Source organism: Balaenoptera borealis (genome assembly GCF_965194805.1).
Source record: "Balaenoptera borealis genome assembly, contig: HAP1_SCAFFOLD_2183, whole genome shotgun sequence".
Lineage (NCBI taxonomy): Eukaryota > Metazoa > Chordata > Mammalia > Artiodactyla > Balaenopteridae > Balaenoptera > Balaenoptera borealis.
Window position 1 is genome coordinate 1 of NW_028122098.1, and position 11,929 is coordinate 11,929.

At 41.9% G+C, this 11,929-nt stretch overlaps 1 long non-coding RNA gene across 2 annotated transcripts; it reads left to right on the forward strand.

The window, feature by feature from the left end:
- Positions 1-21: 21 nt before the first annotated feature.
- On the forward strand, positions 22-7,015 carry LOC309622339. Of its 2 annotated transcripts, XR_014240727.1 has the most exons (3): positions 22-1,281; positions 3,613-3,705; positions 5,116-7,015. It is a non-coding gene; the product is annotated as an uncharacterized lncRNA (long non-coding RNA). The 2 variants fall into 2 exon arrangements; XR_014240728.1 differs by lacking the exon at positions 22-1,281 and having other exon boundaries at positions 1,288-3,705.
- Positions 7,016-11,929: the final 4,914 nt, after the last annotated feature.

Here is an 11,929-nt window from a genome sequence, read left to right on the forward strand (position 1 = left end):
CCAGGTTAAACCATCCTCCAAACTGCAGTCCCCTTGCCTATAAAATGGAGATTGCACTTATACCTGCCTCCAGGATGGTCTTGAGACTGGGGTGACAAAATGACTGGAAAGCCCTTACACTCTGCCCCATACACATAGCACGTGTGGAAAAAGTACATGTGGACCGTGGCCATGTTCCCCACCCTCTCATCCCATTTTGGCCTTTAAGATATCTTTTGGAAATTTTGAGTTTATGTAAATCAGAAGAATACATTCTAGCCCTCTCCCCCCACCCCCGGAAGCAGTAGGGGCGCCTCCTTCTCCTTGGCAATCTGCAAGATACACCCTCTGTCCCTGGTACTCAGAGACTCCGGGAAGGTCTGATACCTGTCCCCGAGACCCTGTCCTCACACCTCTGTCCCCCTTGATCTCCAGCCTGCTGTTCTGAGCACAGGCTTTTCTCTGCATGTCGGAAGTAGGGCTTTCGAGGGGGACAGAACACCTCACTCAGGAACTTGGCTACCTTCTGGCACTAGCCCAAGGAAAACCTTCCTTCCTGCCAGGGTCCCACCACAAAGAGAAGAAAGACGAATTCACCCAGTACTTACTGAGCATCTCCCCTGTGCCCGGCACTGTCTAGGAACTGAGGAAACATCAGTGCACAAAACAGACAGATATTCCTGCCCTTGTGGAGCTTATGTTATAGCAGGGGAGGGCAGTGGGGACAATAAACAAATATTATGAATAAGCAGAAAAAAGCTAACACAAATTAATCTTTTAGCAGATCATCCCACCACACTGGCATACCCCCAATTTAAAATATATGTACTTTTTTCCAGTGGTGGTTTAATTCAGATCATAATGGCCTTGATGACTGCCCTCCTAAGACCAGTGGGGCTGGTCATAGAGTTCAGCAGAGATTTGTTTAAGCTTCTCTTTTTAAAAAATCCATGAGCAGGCCCAGGAAAACCTCCCCTATACCCACAGTCACATGTGAGAAAGGTCGACCTTATACAAACGTTTGACTAAAATTTGCAAGACTGAAACTGGAGAGAATGCAAGTACCAATATAAAAGGCATTCTCATGAGAAGCCTGGTTCAAAAGCTTTAAAAAGAAACGTTCTGCACAATATAATACACCAAGAAAAAGAATCTGCCTCAGCAGATCTCTACCCTGCGGCAATTTTCCCCAAGCTACTGAAGCAGGTTCTGTGGTAGGTTGCCTGAAGGAGAAGGCGTGTCCTTCTAAACCAAAGAATCCTGTGCATTGAGAGGCAAATTTCTTCTAGACCTTCATTTGCTGTAAGTATTTACATGCAAACACACACACATACACGCACACACAACCAGCTAGCTAAAATGTTTCTTCTTCTTTTTTAATGTTTTTTAACAGATTTTTTTGATGTGGACCATTTTTAAAGTCTTTATGGAATTTGTTACAATATTGCTTCTGTTTTATGTTTCGGTTTTTTGGCTGGGAGGCATGTGGGATCTTAGCTGCCCGACCAGGGATGGAATCCAGACCCCCTGCATTGGAAGGTGACGTCTTAACCATTGGACCGCCAGGGAAGTCCCTTAAAATGTTTCTTCTAATCCCCATTTTTTTTTAAAATTAATTTATTTATTTATTTTTGGCTGTGTGGGTCTTTGTTTCTGTGCGAGGGCTTTCTCTAGTTGTGGCAAGCGGGGGCCACTCTTCATCGCGATGCGCGGGCCTCTCACTATCGTGGCCTCTGTTGTTGCAGAGCACAGGCTCTAGACGTGCAGGCTCAGTAGTTGTGGCTCACGGGCCTAGTTGCTCCGCGGCATGTGGGATCTTCCCAGACCAGGGCTCGAACCCGTGTCCCCTGCATTGGCAGGCAGACTCTCAACCACTGCGCCACCAGGGAAGCCCCCCCCCCCATTTTTAAAATAATTAATTAATTAATTAATTAATTTATGGCTGTGTTCGGTCTTCATTTCTGTGCGAGGGCTTTCTCTAGTTGCGGCAAGTGGGGGCCACTCTTCATTGCGGTGCGTGGGCCTCTCACTATCGTGGCCTCTCTTGTTGCGGGGCACAGGCTCCAGACGCATAGGCTCAGTAGTTGTGGCTCACGGGCCTAGTTGCTCCGCGGCATGTGGGATCTTCCCAGACCAGGGCTTGAACCCGTGTCCCCTGCATTAGCAGGCAGACTCTCAACCACTGTGCCACCAGGGAAGCCCCTCCCCATTTTTTATGAGAACTTGATCTTTCCTTCAGAGATTCTGCCTGCTGTGGAACACTCTTGTTTCCAGATCTGTCCTTAGCTGATGTTTCTTGCCCTTTAGGAGGCAACATGCTAAAGGATGCTATCCTTTAGCATCCCCTCCTGAGATGCCTTTCCTGACTAGTCTAGGACATACCCTTCAGACCATACTCCCCACCCACCCTCTGACTCCCTTTTAGAAGGGAAGGCAGAACTAAATATAATTTATTTAGTTTTATCAGAACTAAATATAATTGGAAATGATCTCTTTCACTCATTGATTCCTTTGCTCACTTGTTTGTTGTATGTCTGCTTCCACTGGAAGATAAGCTTCATGGGAACAGAAAGCTTATCTTGCTCACTCCCCAGCTCCTAAAACAGTGTTTGGCAAGAGGAAATGTTCAATAAACATGTGCTGAATGAACACATGAAAACCTGCCAGACTTCATTTAGCAAAGCAGCTTTGCTTTTGCTGCTACCTCAAGTGGACATCTTATTTCCCTTCCTTTTATCAGCAGTCCAGTGTTCTGTCTCCACTTTCGATCACTCCTTCCTCAGTCTGGCTTCATGCCTGACCCCATCGCCTCCATAAAGCAGATCTCTTGAAGGTCAGCCATGTCTCCTTCAACGTCAGACTCAGCGGTCTTTCCTTGGCCTCGGCTGTTTTTGACTTATCTCCAGATTTGGTAGTGAGGAACCTTCCTGAGATGCTTCTCATGAATGTGGCCCTAGTAAACTGAGCCCTTTGCTTTTCTATGTGTTTTTATTTTGCCTCTGTAAGTATGTGTTCTTCCTATGTATTCCTTAAGTTTCTGTCCTTAGAGTTTTGCTTTCCACTCTCTCTCCTCTTTACATCAAAGATGGTATCTACTGCTCTGTCTTCATCAAGGGTCTCAGTCTTAGATGATACATATGGGAGTCAGAGCAGCAGTTGCAAAGATAGCAGTTCTTTTGCCCTAGGCACATGTAGGATTATTTATCCACATTCTCCTGATCTCAAGGATGATCACATGACTTGCTTTTGCCAATGAAATGTGAGGGGGAAAAAAAGGCATGTGACACTTCTGGGCAGCAGTTTTGTTTTTTTTTTTTTTGTATTGGTAATAGCTGTATTTGAAAGTTCCCCATTGATACATGAGGTCTGGATTACAACTTATATACAATAAGTGATTTCCAAAAAAGTAAAGAAAGAGAAGGGAAGGAAAGAAGGAAAGAAAGGAGGGAAGGAAGGAGGGAGGGAGGGTAGAAAAGGAAACCTATATTCATAGACATCATAATATGGGATGTTTATTTCCAAGAGAGATTCTACTGCTGCTATCGTGCACAAGAAGCAGCACAAATTAACACTAGATTAAAATTTGCTCAACTTTCTAACTGGCTCCTGGTTGTCCATGTTCCCCTTGCCCAGTCTCCATGATCACTGAGAATACACTGAAATGGAGCCTCCATGAAACTGCGTCCCTGATGAACAGAGTCTCCTTGCTGAATTGCGGTGGCCATGGTGTGTGAGTTATAAATAAGCACGATTGTTTCAAGTCACTAGGATTTTTAGTGCTGCTTGTTAAGGCAGCATAAGCTGGCCTATGCTGACTTTCTTCTGAAGTTCAGTCCCCACTTCTCCAGCTGCTTTTAAGATTTCCATCTGGCTTTACTTACAGAAGTATAAGCCTAACATGTCTGTACTTGTATTTATCATTTTCTTCCCCAACTCTACAACATACCACTCCCCCTGACTTTTCTATTTTGGTTAATGGTACCAACACTCTTCTCAAAACCTAAACTTTATACAATCGGTTACCATATTTTGTCTCTCCTTCATTTATACCCCACTTTTTTGTTCCCACGGGTGCCTCCTGGGTCTTGCCTTGATTAGTACACTCGTGGGTCAGTCCTATACTAGTACACCTCTTGAGTCATCTCACTGCTTCCATTAACTCTTCTTCCTTTGTCATGGGCCATTCATGAATGTGATAAAGGTAGATTCCAGATCATATTATTCCTTTGTTCAAAAACGTCAATGTGCCGCCGTTGTCTACTGAATCAACTCTCAATCCTGGATCTAGCATTTACAACCCCTTTTTTCTCACCTCTCATCTCCTCTCCCACTATCCCTTTGCATGGATCTTACATGAGCAGTGAACCACTTAACTCACTATGAATGGGATATACTCTGAGCTAGTTTGCCTCTGGTGCACTTAGAATTAATTCCCTGTCCTTGCTTTTCTTCCCATATGCTTGTCAAAACCCAAGTCCACCTTTGAAATCCTGCTGAGATACCACTTTCTTCATAGAACCTTCTCTGATCGTTCCAACCAAAAAGCGACTCCGCTCTCTTCTGAGCCCTCAGCTACTTGCCCTGCTCCACTTCTTGCTGCCACAGTAATTTCTGCAGAAGTCTCATCTCCTCTACAGTAACCTTTTCTCCTTGAAGTCACCATAGCCTGAACACCTTTGGCTTCCACACAGAGCACAGGTCCTAACTTTTGTTGTTTTCCCATAAACATTAGTTGAGTGAAGAAGCACCAGGGCATGGCCTCAATTCACAGAAAAGCTGTGTGACTAAGCAAAGTGAATGCATGTGGGAATTTCACAATTTGACAAAATGGAGAGCTATATCAAGTCTAGGCAATAATTAGTGTTATTGTTGGTTTTTGGTTTTGCATCTATTAAAAAATGGGCCATCACTGGGCTATGAAATTTGTTGTGAATTAGAGATGTACTGCGGGTGATAATGACCACCTAAATATTAGAAACATCTGTGGCTCACCATCATTAGCTTTTCCCAGTGTAGTTTATTAAAGAAATACTGTCAGATCCCAACTGTATACTTAAGACTGTTTATTTATAGCACAGTAAGTGCTGGAGAAGTAACTGGAAACCTCAAATCTCCCTGTTATCATTTTTTTCCCAGGAAAAATCCTTATTACTGAAATGGCTCCTTTATAACCTTCTCCTTGATCTGGGATATCAGCTTCTCACCATCTAACTCTGGGAATACAGATGACATAGTGTTGTAAAGTAATGAGTGACCACAGAGCCGATGACTCTCTAAAGATGAGAAACATAAATACAGACCAACATAAACATGAACTTGCTCTGAGAACTTTCCACATCAGTAGTTCTTAAAAGTGTAGTCCACAGACCAGCAGCACCAGTAGCACCTGGACCCTTTTTGGAAATGCAAATTATTGAGCCCTTTCTCAGACCTACCAAATCAGAAACTCTGGCAATGGGGCCTAGACATTTGCATTTTAACAAGGTCTTCTTGGTGATTCTGATGGGCACTGAAGTCTGAGAAGCACTGCTCTATATCATCTGTTAAGACATAAGGTCAAGAGAACTGAGTAAATTCTATTGGGTGGGCCAAATATTGCCTTCGTTTTTAAAGTAAAAAAGCAAAAGACACATTTTTCATTTTCACCAAGAACTTTATTGAACAACGTATTCACTGTTTTGTTCCACTACTTTCTGCTGTTTTTCAGGCAACTTCATAATTCCATCTTCCCAAAACTTTTAATCTTTTTCAGCAAAGAACTGTTCCAGGTGCCTTATACAGTCTTCCAGGGAATTGACATTTTTTCCATTAAGAGAATTTTGTAAAGACCAAAATAAATGGAAATCCGAAGGTGCAATGTCTGGTGAATACGGCAGATGAATCAGAACTTCCCAGCCAAGCTGTAACAGTTTTTGCCTGGTCATCAAAGAAACACGTGGTCTTGCGTTATCCTGATGGAAGATTATGCGTTTTCCGTTGACTAATTCTGGATGCTTTTCGTCGAGTGCTGCTTTCAGTTGGTCTAATTGGGAGCAGTACTTGTTGGAATTAATCGTTTGGTTTTCCGGAAGGAGCTCATAATAGAGGACTCCCTTCCAATCCCACCATATACACAACATCACCTTATTTGGATGAAGACCGGCCTTTGGTGTGGTAGGTGGTTGTTCATTTCGCTTGCCCCACGATCTCTTCTGTTCCATATTATTGTACACTATCCACTTTTCATCACCCGTCACAATTTGTTTTAAAAATGGAACATTTTCATTACGTTTAAGTAGAAAATTGCATGCGGAAATACAGTCAAGAAGGTGTTTTTCACTTAACTTAGGTGGAACCCAAACATCAAAGTAATTAACATAACCAAGCTGGTGCAAATGATTTCAACACTTGATTTGGATATTTTGAGTATGTCAGCTACCTCCTGCGTGGTATAACGTTGATTGCTCTCAATTAATGTCTCGATTTGATTGCTATCAACTTCAAGTGGTCTACCCAACCGTGGAACATCGTCCGGTGAGAAATCTCCAGCACGAAACTTCGCAAACCACTTTTGACACGTTCGATCAGTCACAGCACCTTCTCCATACACTGCACAAATTGTTTTTGCATTTCTGTTGCATTTTTACCTTTTTTGAAATCATAAAGCATAATATGCCAAAAATGTTGCTTTTTTTCTTCCATCTTCAATATTAAAATGGCTACACAAAATTTCACCAATTTTGATAAGTTTTTTAAAAATGCACGTGGATATGACAGCTGTCACATACAATCTAACAAAATTGTCTTGAATGAAGTTAAAGACAATTAAGTGCTACTAAAGCCATCTTATGGAAAAAAACGTGTCTCTAGCTTTTAGATTGCTCATCTGTTCTTAATGTATTAGGCCTATGCCTGCACTGACACAGTGTGTGTGTGTGTGTGTGTGTGTGTGTGTGTGTGTGTGTGTATTTAATGAAAATATTGGTATGAACATTTTTGATAAAATATTGATGTCATGGCTTGACAAATATTCTGAATTATACATTATGTTACAGTTTTAGCTTGTCTCTTGGGTTAAATACGCATTCAAAGCAGCTTAAATTGGGGGTAGGGGGTTAATGTGAGGAATCAGGTGAAGTGATTAGGAGACCCCTTGGATATCTAAGAAGAGGAGATCTCAAATAGGGTGGAGGCTCACACAGTCTGTAGCTGACAGATGGTTCTGAATTCAAGACTGATCAAAGCATCCTGGCAGAGCTATAATGCTACGCCATGACTGTGATGCAATTACAGTGTTATATGTCTGCTTTTTTAAAAATCCTACTATCAATTAACTTCCTCTATTTAATCATGTTTTTTGTGATCCACAATTTTGGGTTGTAGGGCTAATTCTTTCCATGTTTTTCTTTTGAGAGAAAGAGTATGATACGTTCAGCTTATCTTTTGGGTGCCACATTACTGGTTATTTCTGGTGAGAGTCAAATACTTAATAGCTAATACAAGGCAGACCTCAACCAATCAGAATGGAGAATCAACCTACTAGAAGAGGGTGCCAACGAATTAGAATGGGCACTGACTGAACACACCTGGCATGGCCTTATGAATGCATACCTGCTGAATAACAGGCTGAAAAATAGCTGTTTAGATTTGTCCCTTTTGAATGGACTTTGGGCCAAGCAAAGGATCCATATAAGCAGAAACTATGGGGTTTTTTTGCTCAATATCATCTCCACAGAACTCAGCACAGTGCTTGGTACATAGTAGACACTCATTAACTGTTTAACAGGCCATAACTTGGAAAACTATATTTCTAAATATTTAAATAATACCAATAAATATACTTAAAATTCAAGCTCTAAGTCAAATTAAATATGTTGTTCCTTCCGTGTAAATGGCCTTTGAGTCTCCTTATCTATTCCTCTTGCCCTAACCCCTGCTTCACCAACGTGCACATGGACCATTTCAACAACTTTCTAATTCATCTTCCTACCTCTAGAATCCTTCTCTCTAATACAACTTCTATACTCTCTCCAAAGCATCTCTCCATTCCAATGTTTAAGTATTCCAGTTACTTATCCATTTTCCTGTTTGAGGATATGTTCATGACTAAAAACAGTATAAAGATATCTGTAAAGGTGATACACATTAATGCAGGATAGTAGTTGCCTCTAGAGGTATAAGGAGGAGTTAGAGAAAGGTTCAACCTAGTAATATAACTCTTTATATGCTTTATATTTAAAAATTAAAGTATTTTAAACATTTTTGTAGACCACAAAAGAGTTGACGTTATCGTGTTACTACTAGTAGGGCTACCAATAAAATAATAAATAGATAACATTTTTGGCAGTAGGTTTCTGCTTCTAGCCATATAAGTAAGTAAAGTGCTGGACTTCCCAAAACAACTATAAAACTGAACAATGTGTATGAAGCATCTGTTTTCAGGTATGTAACAACATTCAGGGTAGGACTGTGAACTTGAGGGGAGGAAACGCAGGAAGTGAGCCCGTGGGCATTCTGGCTTTCTATCTGGGGACACTTTTCTGGCTCAGCATAAGGAGGAGCAAGCCAAGCCGAGCTGTCATCCTGGTGAGCTAAGGAATCAAGGAGACAAGTTCTGGGCTGCTGAAGCAGCTGGAATTTTTGGACAGAGTACCTGAGAAAAGGGAGCTGTACAGAGAGGTGACCTCAGAAGTCAGCATGATAATTCACCTCAATTTCTGGGCTGAGGACCAGACTATGTATGAAAGGGCTAGACTTTAGAGATCAAATATTTTGAGGAGATTAGCTGAAAAATGATTCTGGGAGATGTTGGGATTTTAGACCAGCCAGAGTGGAGACACCTCCTTGAGTAATGCACACATTGTTATTACTCCAGAAAGACCATAACTTAGGGATGAGGGCCATGCTCTAAGACTAATTTCAAAACTGAAACAGACCTGCCCTAACATAGAATGAAAAAAGTTTGACAGGACCCAAAGACCCAGAAAAAAGTTTGACAGGACCCAAAGACCCCACCAATGACTTAATAGTAATTTAAATACAAAGAAAAGCACATCTAGGTAAAATGTAATCAAACTGCTGAAAACCAAAGGTGAAGAGAAAATCATAAAAGCTGTCATATTTTTAAAAATATACTAAAAAAAGAGAAGGAAGAGTTTGAATAATGGCTGACTTCTCATCACGAATAATGGAGGCCATTATGATGAGAAGACAATGGAATGACACATTAAAGTTCTACAAGAAAGAAAAAATGAAACAAAACAAAACACAGAATTCCTATAGTGCAGTTGTGATGGCAGGAGCTGCAGCTATCATCTTCAAGGATGTAACCTTGAAGAAAAAATAAGCCTCTATATTTTAAGGCTACTTTTACTGGGGACTCTTACCTATGACTGAATGCAATCTCTAACTAATTCAAGAAATAACTTTGGTTGAGCACTTATTATATACTAAGCTGTGTTGGATGTGGTCATTTCTTTTGTCATCTAAACTCCCAAAGCCCTTTGAAGTGGGCATTCTGCACCTCAGTTTACAGATGAGTAAACTGAAACAGAAAAGTAAACAGTAAACAGAAAATTTCACCTCCTTCAGGTGAGCATTTCTTCCTAAAGAAAACTAACCAGCTCTTCCTCTATATGTGCCTGTCTAGTGTATATCTTATCTAGCAACTGACACAGATTTTAGGCATAAAAACGTACACTTTGGACATATCCAGAGAATCCCTTTGCAGCCTGGAATGGCTGCAATGGCATTGCTAGTGCTTGAACAGAATTTAATATATACTTTTTAAAAGTAAAATCAAGAGAATACACTGTCTTACAGTATATTCTTCAGAGTTGTCATTATTAAGAAGACCAGCTGTGCAGTGGAGACAAGAGCCAAGTGGCAATTAGTGGAGAGTTTTACCACTAGGAAACCAAAAACTAAAAAGTTCTTACAATCTGCGGTCTCCCTCCAGGACCACTGCTTGCTGGTGTCTACCCTCCAGTGCCTTGGACCCTTGAGCTATGGTCTATGTTTCTACCAGTGTAATTCACCATGTTAACAGAGTGCAGGAGAAAAAACATATAAACATCTCAATAGAAGGAAAAAAGGCATTTGACAAAATTTAATACCCATTCATGTCAAAAACTCTCAGCAAATTAAGAGTAAAAGGGAACTTCCTCAATATGATAAAGAGCATCTGCAATAATCCTACAGCTAACATAATACTTAATAGTTAAATATTGAACACTTCCCCCCGTAAGACCTGAAGTCTTGGGCAGAACTTACAGGAAAGATTTCGAGATACAGGTTTCCCTCACCATCACAAAGTAGAACATTCCTGTGAAACCTTCACAATTTGAAATGACTTAAAGCAAAGAAGCAATTACTTTAGGGCACGTCTTACTAACGGGTGCACAAAATAAATGGAGGTAAAGCAAGACGCTCACAGACACAGTTGCAAGCGATGGCAGCTGGATGCTGAGATGTTGAGTGCAGTTTCTGGGGAAGGAGCTTGGCGGGGCCACGTTCACTGCTCAGGATGCGCGCTGCCTCTATAAGGGCGCACTGCAGAACAGACGCCGAACACTACTTTTGCTTTCACCTTTTCTCATAAAAGCGAAAATCCTCTTCAGATTTCTTTCGGTTAGTGAAAACAATACTAATGTAGGTCTTTCCTAAAGGTGAAGTGGTGCAAAGTGGAGGGTGCCTGTAGTTCCCCACCTGACTGTGCCCTTTGCTCCTCCTGAAGAACTAGATCTTTGGTTTTGTGAGTTTGGGATTATTTCTCTAACAGTCTTGAAGCACCATGTACCTAAAGGTTGATTGGATGGTCAACCTTGAGGGCTCAGCACCTGTCAGAACTCAGAACGTTCAGGATCAGTCAACCCCCCATCTGCTCCCCATACCACCAAAGCACTGGGGGTTTTGGGGACTATTTTGATTTTTGTTTGGTTAGTTTCATTTACTGTATTACAAGCAACTTACATAAGCTTCCTGGCTGTTAGCACACAAATCAAGAATGAACTAGGCAACATGCACCTTTCCCCACATTTTTCAATAGTTCTCCAGCAAGAGCTTGAAATTTGCTCAGAAAAGCTTATGATTGCCTAACAGACAGTTTCTTGTTACCATGCTGTTCATCTTTCCCAGGTAGGGCCTGAGTCATCCATCAGTGGTTCAGGGTTTGTGTACCCCAGCATATTGTCAGGGCCGGGCCCTGCTGTCCTTGAGTGGAAACCCAAGAAGTCTGTTGTCCCTGGCAGCCTACCAGCCAGACCTATGACAGAGGGGAGCCCAGACTCTGGAGGTGAGACCCAGAAAAGAGCCTGACCTATTTCTTGCTTAGGAAACATCCAGAGAAGCTGCATGATCAGAATGCAAGGATCTGCCTACGAGGATTCTGAGGTCGCCCTGCTCCCATCTAGTGTTATCTTCCAGGAGACGGGACTTCCCCTCCCATTCCCAATGCTCCAGGACACACAGAGCCAGCCCATATGGAGTGAACTCTCCCAGGGTATTTTTAAAGTCCTAGCTTTTGGATAACTGCCCAGCTCTGTCTGCCCAGCTGCTCCCTTCTGAGAAGGCCCTGAGCTGCCTTCCTTCTTGAGATTCCTCCCTGGGGTCTCTCTTGTATGCAGCTCTGACTGTGGGCTGCTGAATCCATTGGGGGTACCTTCATCTCCAGGGGAGATTAGGCAAAGTCTGCTATTAGGGAACTCAACAGACCCACCTGCAAATCCAGCAGCTGGTGCCCTGAATGTACAGAGGAAACTATTTGTTTCCTTAGGAGTGCTTGTACCTTCGATGAGACAGACCAACAAAGAATGAAACAGTTTTCAGGACATTCTAATTAATTGCTATGCTCATAATAGTTGGCATTTGCAAGCACTTATTTTATACCTTCATGATGCTGTGGGTTCTACATAATCTCATTTAATCCTCCTGAGAACCCAATGCATTGGATAGTTTTACTGTTCCTATTTTG